This window comes from Ranitomeya variabilis, chromosome 3, assembly GCF_051348905.1.
Source record: "Ranitomeya variabilis isolate aRanVar5 chromosome 3, aRanVar5.hap1, whole genome shotgun sequence".
NCBI classification, from domain to species: Eukaryota; Metazoa; Chordata; class Amphibia; order Anura; family Dendrobatidae; genus Ranitomeya; species Ranitomeya variabilis.
The window spans coordinates 263,216,128-263,231,337 of record NC_135234.1 but is presented as its reverse complement, the minus strand read 5'-3'; the positions used below and the strand labels follow the sequence as shown (position 1 = coordinate 263,231,337).

The window sequence follows — 15,210 nt, the reverse complement described above, 5'->3', positions numbered from 1 at the left end:
ACAGCCAGGCTTCTCAGAGGGGTGAGTATATACATATTTTTTATTTTTATTCTTTATTTTTAACATGAATATGGATCCCAGGGCCTGAAGGAGAGTCTCCTCTCCTTCAGACCCTGGGAACATCCAGGATCGCTCCCTGCACACGTACCCGGTGTATAAGACGACCCCCGACTTTTGGGACAATTTTTAGGGGTTAAAAAGTCGTCTTATATGCCGGAAAATACGGTATATAGATAGGCCATATTAGAGAATATGTATAAATACATGTGCTCAATCTCCTAATAGTATATAAATAAAATTAATCATAGATCTTAAATTGAAAAAACATAGAGAGGAGATGTGCCACCCGTATAATATATATAACATACAGTCCACAACATGGAAAGTAGTAATATAAGGAAATTGAATAGATAATACCTGGTGGTAGTATAGTGGTTGTCCCCGGTAGAGTGCGGAGCACACCCCAATGCGGGTTTCGGAACTGCGTCCGTTGTCAGGGCGTGACGCACTTCTAAACCGGAGGAGTATAAATAGGAAAAGACTGCCATTACATTAAGACCGGGCTTGAATCGGCACATGCGCAGCCAGGAGGAACCCGTAAGTCATCGCCGCACAGCGTCATGTGACCGATCGCGTCAGGGTCAATGACCAAACGTGTCAGCCACATTGAGACGCCCACCGCAGATAACTCAAAAATGCACGGATCATATAAAGCAGGCTGAAAAAAGTATCAATGCTACAGGAAACCATGAAAATGTATTAAGGGCACATAATAAATGTATGAAGTTATGGAAAACAAAAATGAAACCCATAATAAAATTGACAGCAATACCAGTGTAAACAATTACGGAATATTACGCCAAATTGTGTAAAATCCAGAAATATTTATGAAATAATAATAAAATATAAATAGTGAACATAAAATACAAAAATGTGTGTGCACAATAAGTGAAGAAAATGTGAAAAAATAATCAAGTGATAATGGTGGTCTGTGCAAGAATGAAAAATAAGAGGTCAAACGAAACGTACTAATAAATTGCTAGTACAAAAAATATAAAAAGGGTGATTTGGTGACAAAACAAAGCTTTATTAAAAAGATACATTAGTAGTGCCAAATAAGAAGAACATGATTGGAAGATGAGGAAGTGAATAGGAAGAAGTGACTATAACAGGGAAGAAAAGGGGAAGGGAAAGGAGGGAATAAGGGGGAGAGAGAAAAAGGAAATGCTAAAGGACAAAATATATGTGTGTATTATTAACAGGGTAAACTAAACATAAGAATAATGTGATTATGAGGCTGCCGTCACACTAGCAGTATTTGGTCAGTATTTTACATCAGTATTTGTAAGCCAAAACCAAGAGTGGGTGATAAATGGGCAGCACGGTGGCGCAGTGGTTAGCATTGCAGTGCTGGAGTCCTGGGTTCAAACCCCACCAAGGACAACATCTGCAAAGAGTTTGTATGTTCTCTCCGTGTTTGCGTGGGTTTCCTCCGGGTTCTCCGGTTTCCTCCCACATTCCAAAGACATACTGATAGGGAATTTAGATTGTGAGCCCTGTTGGGGACAGTGATGATAATGTGTGCAAACTGTAAAGCGCTGCAGAATATGTTAGCGCTATATAAAAATAAAGATTATTATTATAAATGCAGAAGTGGTATGTTTCTATTATACTTTTCCTCTATTTGTTCCACTCCTGGTTTGGCTTACAAATACTGATGTAAAATACTGACCAAATACTGCTAGTGTGACGGCAGCCTGAGAAAGAGCATGATGGAAGATAAGACAATAAAATAAACAAATGTGAGAAGAAATATATAATGCAAAAAGAAAAATAAATAAATACATATAAAAATATATATATACAAAAAGAATGATACATATAGATATATAAATAAATACAGGTGAAAAGAGACATCAAGATAAATACGTCTATGATGTCATGCTAAGAATGATGAAACTGTCCATCTGTAACAGTGCAGAGCCTGCAAAAATAAATTATAATCATTAATAACTTAAACATCTTCATAGTGTGGATCCCTTCCTTTATAGATGGAAATCAATTGGAATCGATCAATCGCCAAGAAATGCTGACTGGCTGTAAAGAAAAGGTAAGTGTATCTAAATGTAGATAAGACAAACGTTAAAATATAGAATCAAACAGCATAAAAACCACAACATACAGTTCAAAAGCTAAAAAAACAACAAAAATCGCACACAAGAAAAGCGGCAAGAGTAGGTGGTTATAGAAATGTGGTTATAAAAAAGGTACAAAGGATAAGTTCTCGTTAAGACCACATGGGGTCCAAATCCATTTGGTCTCCAATTTAGCTAGGGGAGTACTGACATTACCTCCCCTAGTAGTAGAATGGATCATATTAATACCTATAACCTTCAATAACGATGCATCACAATTATGATGTAATTTAAAATGTTGTGGTAAGGTTTTTAATGAAGAGAGCTCCTGGATTTCCCTGGCTGTAATAATCCCAGGAACATGTTCGCGTACCCTGACCTTCAGTTGTCGGGTGGTCAATCCCACATAAATAAGGGAACATGGACAGGTGGCATAGTAGATAACAGCTTTAGATGTGCATGTAATGGAATGCGTGATCTTAAAAGTCTGTAAATTATCTGAGTTGAAAAAGGTGTGTGCCCTAGAAATGTTAGGGCAAGCTACACACTGTCCACAAGGTTTGCATCCCCAAAAAGGTTTTGATTGGGAAAGAAATGTAGTAACTGGTTCACCTATGTAGTGGCTCTTTACTAAACTGTATCTCAAATTAGGTGATCTTCTAAAAGTGATATTAGGGCTAGTCCCGATGTATTCAGAAAGAACAGGGTCAGCTCGTACTATAGGCCAAGATTTATTAAGATAGTAGCGCAATGTATCAGCCTGTCCGCTGACAACCAGAAAACTTTGTTCGACTTTGGTATTGGGGTAGTATATAACACCTTGTGCCTCATGGTGTGTTTAGCTCTATTATATGCTCTTTTTATTGAGTGTTTGCTGTACCCACGATCAATTAACCTAGATCTTAAGTCCTCTGCGTGTCTCTCAAAGTCAAGATCATCAGAACAAATATGCCCTAGGCGTAGAGATTGGCCTATCGGGATAGAGTGTATCAGAGACGGAGGAAGAAGCTTGTAGTAGGGCATTAACCCCAGTGGATTTCCTGAATAGATCAGTTTGAATACAATTATGCCCATCCCTCTTAACCTTGACATCCAAAAATGTTATAAAGTCCCTATGGTAGTGGTGTGGCAGGTGCATATTCATATTGTTTGAATCTAGAGCACCCAAAAAGGTATGTAAAGACTCTATTGAATCCTGTCAAGCAAAAAAAGATGTCGATGTAGCGCGTCCGCTCGGACAGGAAGAGGTCCCTCTCCCACAGCCCCAGGAACAGGTTGGAGTAGGAGGGAGCAAAGGAGGCCCCCATGGCTATCCCCTGGAGCTGTAGGTATAAGGACCCCTTAAAAATAAAAAAATTGTGTGATAAAGGGAATAGCAAAAGATCAATAATAAATTTGATTAAGGCACATGGTAATGAAGAATGCTGTAAAATTAAACTAACCGCTGTTATACCATCCGTATGACGAATATTTGTATGTAAAGATTCAACATCACAAATAACTTTTAAATGAATCAATATGCATCCCGTCTACTTTTTTAAGAAAATCACTGGTGTCTCTGGTATAGGAGGGAAGGGACATAGCCAAAGGCTGTAGAATCGAGTCCACATATTTATTTACATTTTCCAAATAGTTGCCTCGACTAGATATTATCGGTCTCCCAGGTGGAACCTCTTTGTTTTGGTGGACTTTAGGCAATAAATATAGGGTGGGAATAGTCGGCTCGTTGATCTGGAGTGCCAAGAAAAGTTCATTGGAAATGATGTCATTATCCATTGCTTTCTGAAGAATAGTACTCAATTCAGTTTGATATTTAATAAGGAGACTGAATGTCAGCTTTTTGTAGCATTCTGTATTCCTTATTTGGCAAAATACCTCTGTCTCATACATTTTCTTAGCCCACACTAATATATTCCCACCCTTGTTGGGATGCTTTAACCCCTTAGTGACGGAGACAAATTTTTGAAATCTGACCAGTGTCACTTTATGTGGTAATAACTCTGCAACGCTTCAACAAATCCCAGTGATTTTGAGATTGTTTTTTCATGACACATTATACTTTATGACATTGGTAAATTTAGGTCAATATGTTTTGTGTTTATTTATAAAAAATATCAAAAATTTGCGAAAAATATTAAAAAATTTGCAATTTTCGAAATTTGAATGTTTATCCCTTTAATCCAGATGGTCATACCACAGCAAACCATTAATAAATAACATTTCCCACATGTCGGCTTTACATCAGGACCATTTGTAAAATGTTATTTTATTTTGTTAGCATTTTAGGAGGTTTAAAAATGTAGCAGCAATTTTTCATTTTTTCAAGGAAATTTACTAAATTTATTTTTTTAGGGACTTATCCATGTTTGAAGTGACTTTAGGGATCTCATATATTGGGAAACCCCCCAAAGTTATACCATTTTAAAAACAGCACCCCCTGACATATTGAAAACTGCAGTCAGGTAGTTTATTAACCCTTCAGGTGCTTTACAGGAATAAATGCAATGTGGCATGACAGAAATGAAAATGTGTATTTTTACCACCTAAATGCCTCTAACTTCTGAACAGATTACTACAGCTGACAGACTCTAAGGCCGCTATTTGGTCGTGAATTGCCATGGCAAACATCAGGACCACAAAATCATGATCTGAGGGCACCAATTTGGATAAAGAGGAAGCCCATACACTCTGTTAACCATTTATAATGATGTAGTCACTATTGACATCAGCATCTAAGGGGTTAAACAGATTTGGATGGTGCAAACAGCGATCGTGGCTGATACAGCAAGTTGTCAGCTATAGTGTACAGCCAACAGCTACTGTATTGTCACCTGTATGGGGATGGTATTCTCTTATATCTCAGGTCAGTTAAAAGACGTATTGGCTTTCATTAAGGGGTTAAAATAACATCCTGCAGACTTTGCAGCCTTTTAAGACCCAACTTTTCCTCATGATTCAAATTGTGCTCCCCTGGATGGCGAGGAATCTTTTCATTTTCTTTACTCACAGTCTTAACCAAAATGTCAGTTGTTGGACAAGTAGATAGTGGAGGAAATTTTGTCGAACGCTTCGTAATAGTTCTTGGGATCTTAACTCCAATAGGGGTATTGTGTTCAATGGCCAATTGTTTCAAGTCTGCTAACGCCTCCTGTTCCGCCTCTGTAGGAAATAATTTTAAAGATTTTCCATCATGAAAAAAACATTTGAATTACAGCTTTCTCGCAAAAAAGTGTAAATTCTTAATTGCGGTAAGGCTGTCAAATTGGGCAGTCAGGCAAAACATAAGTCCTCTATTCAAAATATTAATTTCAGTAGATGAGAAAGTATTTGAACTAAGGTTAATTACCTTTAGTTGATGTATGACCTTAACAATAGTAGGTAGAATATGGGAGCTGTTGCTACCAGTCTTCATCAGACTGCGGACCATAATAGCACCAGAGTACTAATTAAATGCAGTTAGAATCACAAATAAACATTTATGTCCAGGTATCTTATTGATGACATCCCTTCTGATTGGAGTCTTTCTTTCTTTTCTTCTCCATTTTGTCTAGACTCCATGATAACTTTTCACAAACAAAGCTCATCTCCGCAGACTTCTTTCCTCTGCAGCAAATCTCAACACAGTGTCTTTAAAACTAATAGTGACATCTGGGGGGGAAATCATACTGTACATAAGAGGTCATGGGGTCATCATACTGTATATACACCTATACCTTACTTATTTAGGCATTATGGGTGAGTTATAAACAGCCCTAGGGGTACGTGTGATTTCCTCTCTGGGGGGGGTTTGCCCTGTGGGAATCACCTTATGATATGTATTGGCAGCTCCCTTCACCTGTACCGATTACTAATATGATGGTTATATAGACTGAAATTATTGAGGCTTCATGTTTATACACCTTTAGCATTTTGATTATTCTTTATCATCTGGTCCACCTGCTGTACCAGCAGGTCTCTATACTTGTCCCTCTTTCTGTGTTCTATTATCTGGTTATACTTTACATGTATGGAATTTTGTCTAATAAATGATTATTCGATTTTACGCTACCTTTTGGTGTTTATTGTACTCCATGGTGCTCTGTGCTTTCATACTCTATATACAGTAGCTGAACAGGCCTATATATAGAGAGCTGTGGAGGACATCAAACTGTGTTAGGTAGACTAGACTGTACTGTGCGCCATAATACTATATATGGAAATATCACAAGGGGGCTGTGAGGGTATCATGCTGTGTGTGAGGGATGTTATTATAACTCCCAACTTTTGAGGAACTGACCGAGGGAGACTTCTTGCAGCAAAATTTGACCACGCCCCTGGACACCCCAATCCACACCCACTATTTATTTCTCCCCAGGCAGGAGGAGCTGTCAGTGGCGGTGAAAGTGAGGGACATTCAGCAGACGCCCGAGAGTGAAGGGCGTAGACCCAAATCCGGAACTGTCCACTGTATCTGGCAACTGGACATATGGCCTGAGAATCTCTAATGTTCTGGCATCCCTGGAGTGGCTTTTGATTATTCTGGGTTGGAGTAGTGTCATTGTGTGTCCTGCTTATCTCTAGTTAGCACCAATGGGTTTATTTGTTGATCCTTCATTCACAGTCAGAGCCTCCAGAATTTTCTCATCTTGATGTAGATTCACTATATGACAGTCTGGTATCTGTAAGGCCATGTTCATATGTTGTAGAACTAGTGTGTTTTTTTCCTGCAAGATTCGCACCAAACTACATAATGACGATCCTTCCCCTTATTTGATGCGTATCTGGTACAGAAGGAAAGGCCGTACTGGGCCCCTGGCCCTCAAGGGAGGCCAGCATGACAGGTCACGGGGAATGGCAGAGCCTCAGGGTGGGCAAGGGCAAGTCGGGGTTAAATAGTTTGCTTGAGCTGTGTACTTTTGAATTTGGACAGAGGGGGGGCGGGGTTTGGATGAGTCAGAGAGGAACAAGCAGGGGGAGCTTACTGAGGGGGTGATTTGGATAAGAAACCGACAATTTCACCTCAGCAACTGCCACACTCACCTGCTGGTCCGGCGGTGGCTGAAATCAATCCCCAGTGATGGACGTGGAGGCCTTATTGCAGAGACTGCGCAAACAGGCCAGCACACAGGGCACCGAATGGCTTCAGCAGTCCATCAGCAGCCTTCTGGATGGAGCGGTGACGGGACCAGCCCAGGTAGCTGCAGAGGGATGCCGGCCGTGGAGGTCCAGGCCTCTGGCGCGCTTGAGCCCCAATGTCACCCCTCAGGCCCGGCGCTGTATCAGGAGCCCCTCTAGGGACCCTCCGTCAGGAGACACGAGCGGCGGTGCAGCAGCGGCCCGTGGCAGAGCTGGGAGGAATCCAGCAGCACGGCGGGGCCTGCAGCAGGGGGAATTGTCGGCCTCCTCCTCGGCGCATGTGACTCACCAGGTGTCGGGACCAGGAGCGGCGGGCTGCACCAGGTCAGTTGAGCCTGCTCGGCGCGGAGGAGCGGGCACTTCCAGGAGGCGGGGGCCTTATTCCCAGGCCTCTTGGCGTGTGGCATCTAACGGGCGGCGTTCTGCCGGCCCTGTCAGTAGCGCTCTGCCTGGGACGGGGCAGGGAGCTGGAGGGCTGACTTCCTCTAGCCAGCGCAGGCTGGGGCTGAGTCCATCCAGGGGGTTTGGCCATGTCACAGCTGCAGATAGGAGCACTTCCCAGCATGGGCAGCGTTACGCTGGCTCAGGCATCTTCACAGCGGCGGCGTCAGCAGCAAGGGACCCTGCACCTTTGGAGGGGGTGTCACAGGACAGCAGTCGGCCGTCGGACTTACCCGGGGACCAACGGCTGGAGAGCTCAGGAGAGGAGCACGTATGTCTGGCTTCAGGCTCTTCGGCTGCCAGGTCCACAGAGCTCAGGCAGCTAGGTGAGAACAATCCTTTTCTTTCATGTACCCTTGTGTTAGCTCCCTCTGTCAGTGTTAGTAGGGAGGTATTTATGGGGGGAGTCGGGGGGGTTATGGCTTATCATGCACGGGCTTAGAGATCTGGCGGCGCTATGAGGATTGGGGGGTTCAAACCTGGGGTCTTCTCCTTCTGCGGCATGGCTTGGGAATCTGGGGGAAGTTTCAGGTTTGAGGGGTTCTCTGGGGAGGTTCACTGATATGAGTTCTAGGAGTATGTCGTCAGATAACGTGGGGAATGATGCTGCAGCGACGAGTACCGCCGTACCTTCAGTTAGCGTGTCTGTTGCCAGTCAGGCAGGGGAACCGGAAAAAGATACCTCAGTGCGTTTGGATGACACGGCCCGTGGGGAGGTATACGTTTGTTTCGAGGGACCGTTGGGGGCACACTTAAAAAGTGAAACTAGGGATAAAATTTGGAAAGGAGAATACGTGGAAATATTCTCCTTATTACCACTAGAGCATTTTCAATTGGACAGGCTGCACAAAGATGATTTAAAAAAAGAGGAGGAAGAAAAGAGGCGTTTTAGGCTGATTCCTAGGACATTTTCTAATTGGTTATAGGCATTCGCCATTTTGGCGAGTGTGATTGGTGAGAGGTCCCCCGAGAACTGCTCGGGGCTTTTTTGTTACGTGGATGCGATTGGGGAAGCTTATTGGACTTACGGGGGCCAAGGTTGGCTCAGATACCATGAGCAATTCCGGCAACGGAAGGCCATTAGGCCCAGTATTCGGTGGGATCACAAAGATATAGCTTTGTGGATGAAGGTTATGGTTCCGTCACGCTTCGGGTCAGGCAGCCAGTTTTTTCCTGGAAGCGCTGGGGGTTCAGGGCAGTCGGGACACTCAGCGGCAATGCAGAGATGACTGTGCTTTGCATTCAATGAAAGGTCATGTAAATTTGGGGGAAAATGCAAATTCAAGCATGAATGTGCAACTTGCAGGGGACCTCACGGGTCATCCAAATGTTTTAAGGGTGGCAGACAGAGAAGCGGAGACGGTTCTGAAAAAAGGAATGACGCCAATTCGTCCGGACGTGATGGTGCCATTTCTAAATAGGTACCCTGATTCACCAGCTCTAGTTTTGTTAGAAGGAGGTTTTCGGGATGGTTTCCGTATTCCATTCGTGGATGCGGAACATAAATTTTCCACAAAAAATTTGAAATCAGCTTTGCAATTTCCTGACGTGGTTGCTAAAAAGCTGGAAAACGAAGTTAAATTGGGTAGGATGGCCGTCCCTTTTCCAGTGGCGCCTATACGCAATCTGAGGGTTTCTCCGTTGGGCGTGGTACCTAAAAAGGAACCCAATAAATTCAGATTGATTCATCATCTGTCCTTTGCAAAAGGGTCCTCAGTAAATTATGGAATTGACCCTCAGTTATGTTCGGTGATTTACACTTCATTTGATGTGGCTATGGATTGGGTGCGGGTATGTGGGGGTGGCGCACTTTTGGCGAAAACGGATATCGAAGCGGCTTTCAGGTTACTACCGGTTCACCCGGAGAGTATGCATCTCCTGGGTTGCTGTTGTGGATTCTGTTTGTGGGCTCCCTCTGGTGGTTACTGCTGGTACTGGGTGACTTTGGTGGGTTGCGGCCTTTGGTTTCCACCTGTCCATCAGAGGCTGGGTGTTTCCTATTTTACCTGGCCTTTCTGTCATTCCCTTGCCGGCTATCAATGTATTCAGATGTGCTCTGTTTTGTTCCTGCCTACCTGCTCCCAGATCTTTCAGGATAAGCTAAGTGCTGATTTTCAGTTGTTTGGTTTTTTGTCCAGCTTGCTTATTATTTCTTTATGCTAGCTGGTAGCTCTAGTGGACTGAGGTTCTCCCCATGTGCCATGAGTTGGCACATGGGTTCTTGTAATCTCAGGATGTTTTTTTTTTGATTAGGGTTTTTTGCTGACCGCTCAGACCCCTTTTGTATCGTTCTGCTTTCTAGTTTACAGCGGGCCTCTATTTGCTAAACCTATATATATCATCTCTATGTGTGTGCCTTCCTCTCATTTCACCGTCAATACATGTGGGGGGCAACTATACCTTTTGGGGTTCATTCCTCTGGAGGCAAGTGAGGTCTTTATTTTCTATGCAGTACTAGTTAGCTCTTAGGCTGGTGCGTGGCATCTAGAACCAACGTAGGCACGCTCCCTGGCTATCTCTAGTTGCGTTTGTCAGGCGTAGGGCAGCGGTCAGCCCAGGTTCCATCACCCTAGAGCTCGTCCGTTATATATTTGTACCTTGCTTGTCCTGTGCTATCCCTAGCCATTGGGATTCATGACAGTATAGCCGGCCCACAAAGTGTTAATTGTTTGGGCTGAAGCAGGAGAAAAAGAAGTGTTTAAGGGAAAAATTTTTTTTTTTTTTTTTCCCTTCAGAGTTTTGCTGCCTAGCCCTTAATTGCTGTCTAGCTGCTTCTTACCTCCTCTTAACCCTTGAATGGCTCTGATCTTAGCTGTTTAACATGGATGTCCAGAGTTTGGCTTCCAGCCTGAGTAATCTCGCGGCAAAAGTTCAAAACATACAGGATTTTGTTGTTCACACTCCCATGTCTGAACCTAGAATTCCTATTCCAGAGTTCTTTTCTGGAGATAGATCTACCTTCCTGAATTTCAGGAACAATTGTAAATTGTTTCTTTCTTTAAAATCTCGCTCCTCTGGAGACCCTGCTCAACAGGTCAGGATTGTAATATCTTTCCTGCGGGGCGACCCTCAGAATTGGGCATTTGCATTGGCACCAGGGGATCCTGCATTGCTCAGTGTGGATGCGTTTTTTCTGGCATTGGGATTGCTCTATGAGGAACCCAACCTGGAGATTCAGGCTGAAAAGGCTTTGTTAGCCCTCTCTCAGGGGCATGATGAAGCGGAAATATATTGTCAAAAATTTCGGAAATGGTCGGTGCTTACTCAGTGGAATGAGTGCGCCCTGGCTGCAAACTTCAGAAATGGTCTTTCTGAGGCCATTAAGGATATTATGGTGGGTTTCCCTACGCCTACAGGTCTGAATGAGTCTATGGCTATGGCCATTCAGATTGATCAGCGTTTACGGGAGCGCAAACCCGTGCACCAGTTGGCGGTGTCTTCTGAACAGGCACCTGAGACTATGCAATGTGATAGAATTCAGTCCAGAAGTGAACGGCAAAATTATAGGCGGAAAAATGGATTGTGTTTTTATTGTGGTGATTCAGCTCATGTTATATCAGCATGCTCTAAACGCACAAAAAAGCTTGATAAATCTTTTGCCATTGGTACTCTGCAGCCTAAGTTCATTTTGTCTGTGACTCTGATTTTTTTCACTGTCTTCCATTTCCGTTGATGCCTATGTGGATTCGGGCGCTGCCCTGAGTCTTATGGATTGGTCATTTGCTAAACGCTGCGGTTTTAGTCTGGAGCTTCTGGAAGTTCCTATTCCTCTGAAGGGAATTGACTCTACACCATTGGCTATGAATAAACCGCAGTATTGGACACAAGTGACCATGCGCATGACTCCCGTTCATCAGGAGGTGATTCGCTTCCTTGTACTGTATAATTTACATGATGTACTAGTGCTGGGTCTGCCATGGTTACAGACTCATAATCCTGTCCTGGACTGGAAAACAATGTCTGTGTTAAGCTGGGGATGTCAGGGGGTTCATGATGATGCACCTCCGATTTCAATCGCTTCATCTACTCCTTCTGAGATCCCTGAGTTTTTGTCTGACTATAGGGATGTTTTTGAGGAGCCTAAGCTCAATTCGCTCCCTCCTCATAGAGATTGTGACTGTGCTATAGAATTGATTCCTGGCAGTAAGTTCCCTAAGGGTCGTTTATTTAATCTGTCACTGCCAGAGCATACTGCTATGCGGAATTATATTAAGGAGTCCTTGGAAAAGGGACATATTCGTCCATCTTCGTCCCCTCTAAGAGCAGGTTTTTTTTTCGTGGCAAAAAAAGATGGTTCCCTGAGGCCTTGTATAGATTATCGCCTTCTGAATAAGATTACAGTCAAATATCAGTATCCATTGCCATTATTGACTGATTTGTTTGCTCGCATTAAGGGGGCTAGGTGGTTCACTAAGATAGATCTTCGAGGTGCGTATAATCTTGTGCGGATAAAACAGGGTGATGAGTGGAAAACCGCATTTAATACGCCTGAGGGCCATTTTGAGTATTTGGTAATGCCTTTTGGACTCTCCAATGCTCCATCAGTCTTTCAGTCCTTTATGCACAATATTTTCCGTGAATATCTGGATAAGTTTATGATTGTGTATTTGGATGATATTTTGGTGTTTTCTGATGACTGGGAGTCTCATGTTCTACAGGTCAGGAAGGTGTTTCAGGTTCTGCGGGCCAATTCTCTGTTTGTGAAGGGCTCAAAGTGTCTCTTCGGAGTCCAGAAGATTTCTTTTTTGGGGTACATTTTTTCTCCTTCTACTATTGAGATGGATCCCGTCAAGGTTCAGGCAATTTGTGACTGGACACAACCTACATCTGTTAAGAGCCTACAGAAGTTCTTGGGGTTTGCTAATTTTTATCGTCGGTTCATTGCTAATTTTTCCAGTATTGTTAAACCTTTGACTGATTTGACTAAAAAGGGTGCTGATGTTGCTGATTGGTCTCCTGCAGCCGTGGGGGCCTTTCAGGAACTTAAGCGCCGGTTTTCTTCTGCTCCTGTGTTGTGTCAACCAGATGTTTCACTTCCTTTTCAGGTTGAGGTTGATGCTTCCGAGATTGGAGCGGGGGCGGTTTTGTCACAGAGAAGTTCTAATGGCTCGGTGATGAAGCCATGTGCATTCTTCTCTACAAAATTCTCGCCCGCCGAGGGCAATTATGATGTGGGTAATCGGGAGCTTTTGGCCATGAAGTGGGCATTTGAGGAGTGGCGTCATTGGCTTGAGGGTGCTAAGCATCGTGTGGTGGTCTTGACTGATCACAAGAATCTCATTTACCTTGAGTCTGCCAGGCGTTTGAATCCTAGACAGGCTCGTTGGTCGTTGTTTTTTTCTCGTTTCAATTTCGTGGTTTCATACCTGCCAGGTTCGAAGAATGTGAAGGCAGATGCTCTTTCCAGGAGTTTTGTGCCTGACTCTCCTGGAGACTCTGGGCCTACTGGTATCCTTAGGGATGGGGTAATATTGTCCGCCGTATCCCCAGACTTGCAACGTGCATTGCAGGAGTTTCAGGTGGATAAACCGGATCGTTGTCCACCAGAAAGACTGTTTGTTCCGGATGATTGGACCAGTAGAGTCATCTCCGAGGTCCATTCTTCTGTGTTGGCTGGTCATCCTGGAATATTTGGTACTAGAGACTTGGTGGCCAGGTCTTTTTGGTGGCCTTCCTTGTCTAGGGATGTGCGTACCTTTGTGCAGTCTTGTGAAGTGTGTGCTCGAGCTAAGCCTTGCTGTTCTCGGGCCAGTGGGTTGTTGTTATCCTTGCCCATCCCGAAGAGGCCTTGGACGCACATTTCCATGGATTTTATTTCTGATCTCCCGGTTTCACAGAAAATGTCCGTTATCTGGGTTGTGTGTGACCGCTTTTCTAAGATGGTTCATTTGGTGCCCTTGCCTAAGTTGCCTTCCTCCTCTGAGTTGGTCCCTTTATTTTTTCAGAACGTGGTTCGTTTGCATGGGATTCCGGAGAATATCGTTTCTGACAGGGGATCCCAGTTTGTGTCTAGATTTTGGCGGACGTTTTGTGCCAAGATGGGCATTGATTTGTCTTTCTCGTCTGCATTCCATCCTCAGACGAATGGCCAGACGGAGCGAACTAATCAGACCTTGGAAACTTATTTGAGGTGTTTTGTTTCTGCTGATCAAGATGACTGGGTTGCTTTTTTGCCACTGGCCGAATTTGCTCTTAATAATCGGGCTAGTTCGGCCACGTTGGTCTCTCCTTTTTTTTGTAATTCGGGGTTTCATCCTCGTTTTTCCTCTGGTCAGGTGGAGTCTTCGGATTGTCCTGGAGTGGATGTGGTGGTGGACAGGCTACATCAGATTTGGAATCAGGTGGTGGACAATTTGAAGTTGTCTCAGGAGAAGACTCAGCAGTTTGCTAATCGCCGTCGCCGCGTGGGTCCCCGACTTCTTGTTGGGGATTTGGTGTGGTTGTCTTCTCGTTTTGTCCCTATGAAGGTCTCTTCTCCTAAGTTCAAGCCTCGGTTCATCGGTCCTTATAGGATCTCGGAGATTCTTAACCCTGTATCTTTTCGTTTGGATCTCCCAGCATCGTTTGCTATTCATAATGTGTTCCATCGGTCGTTGTTGCGGAGGTATGAGGTGCCCGTTGTTCCTTCGGTTGAGCCTCCTGCTCCGGTGCTGGTGGAGGGAGAATTGGAGTATGTTGTTGAGAAGATCTTGGATTCTCGTGTTTCCAGACGCAAACTCCAGTATTTGGTTAAGTGGAAGGGTTATGGTCAGGAGGATAATTCCTGGGTGGTCGCCTCCGATGTTCATGCGACTGATTTGGTCCGCGCCTTCCATAGAGCTCACCCTGATCGCCCTGGGGGTTCTCGTGAGGGTTCGGTGACCCCTCCTCAAGGGGGGGGTACTGTTGTGGATTCTGTTTGTGGGCTCCCTCTGGTGGTTACTGCTGGTACTGGGTGACTTTGGTGGGTTGCGGCCTTTGGTTTCCACCTGTCCATCAGAGGCTGGGTGTTTCCTATTTTACCTGGCCTTTCTGTCATTCCCTTGCCGGCTATCAATGTATTCAGATGTGCTCTGTTTTGTTCCTGCCTACCTGCTCCCAGATCTTTCAGGATAAGCTAAGTGCTGATTTTCAGTTGTTTGGTTTTTTGTCCAGCTTGCTTATTATTTCTTTATGCTAGCTGGTAGCTCTAGTGGACTGAGGTTCTCCCCATGTGCCATGAGTTGGCACATGGGTTCTTGTAATCTCAGGATGGTTTTTTTTTTGATTAGGGTTTTTTGCTGACCGCTCAGACCCCTTTTGTATCGTTCTGCTTTCTAGTTTACAGCGGGCCTCTATTTGCTAAACCTATATATATCATCTCTATGTGTGTGCCTTCCTCTCATTTCACCGTCAATACATGTGGGGGGCAACTATACCTTTTGGGGTTCATTCCTCTGGAGGCAAGTGAGGTCTTTATTTTCTCTGCAGTACTAGTTAGCTCTTAGGCTGGTGCGTGGCATCTAGAACCAACGTAGGCACGCTCCCTGGCTATCTCTAG

The 15,210-nt window shown here is 44.2% G+C and overlaps 1 long non-coding RNA gene across 1 annotated transcript in view; it reads left to right on the top strand.

Annotated features, from left to right (window-relative positions):
• The first annotated feature begins 2,050 nt into the window (after nucleotides 1–2,050).
• The window catches only part of LOC143818153 (uncharacterized), a 376,965-nt gene continuing 363,805 nt past the window's right edge, over nucleotides 2,051–15,210 (top strand). The window contains exon 1 of the long non-coding RNA XR_013224346.1: nucleotides 2,051–2,110. This is a non-coding gene — a long non-coding RNA (uncharacterized LOC143818153). The remainder of the gene's footprint in view (nucleotides 2,111–15,210) is intronic.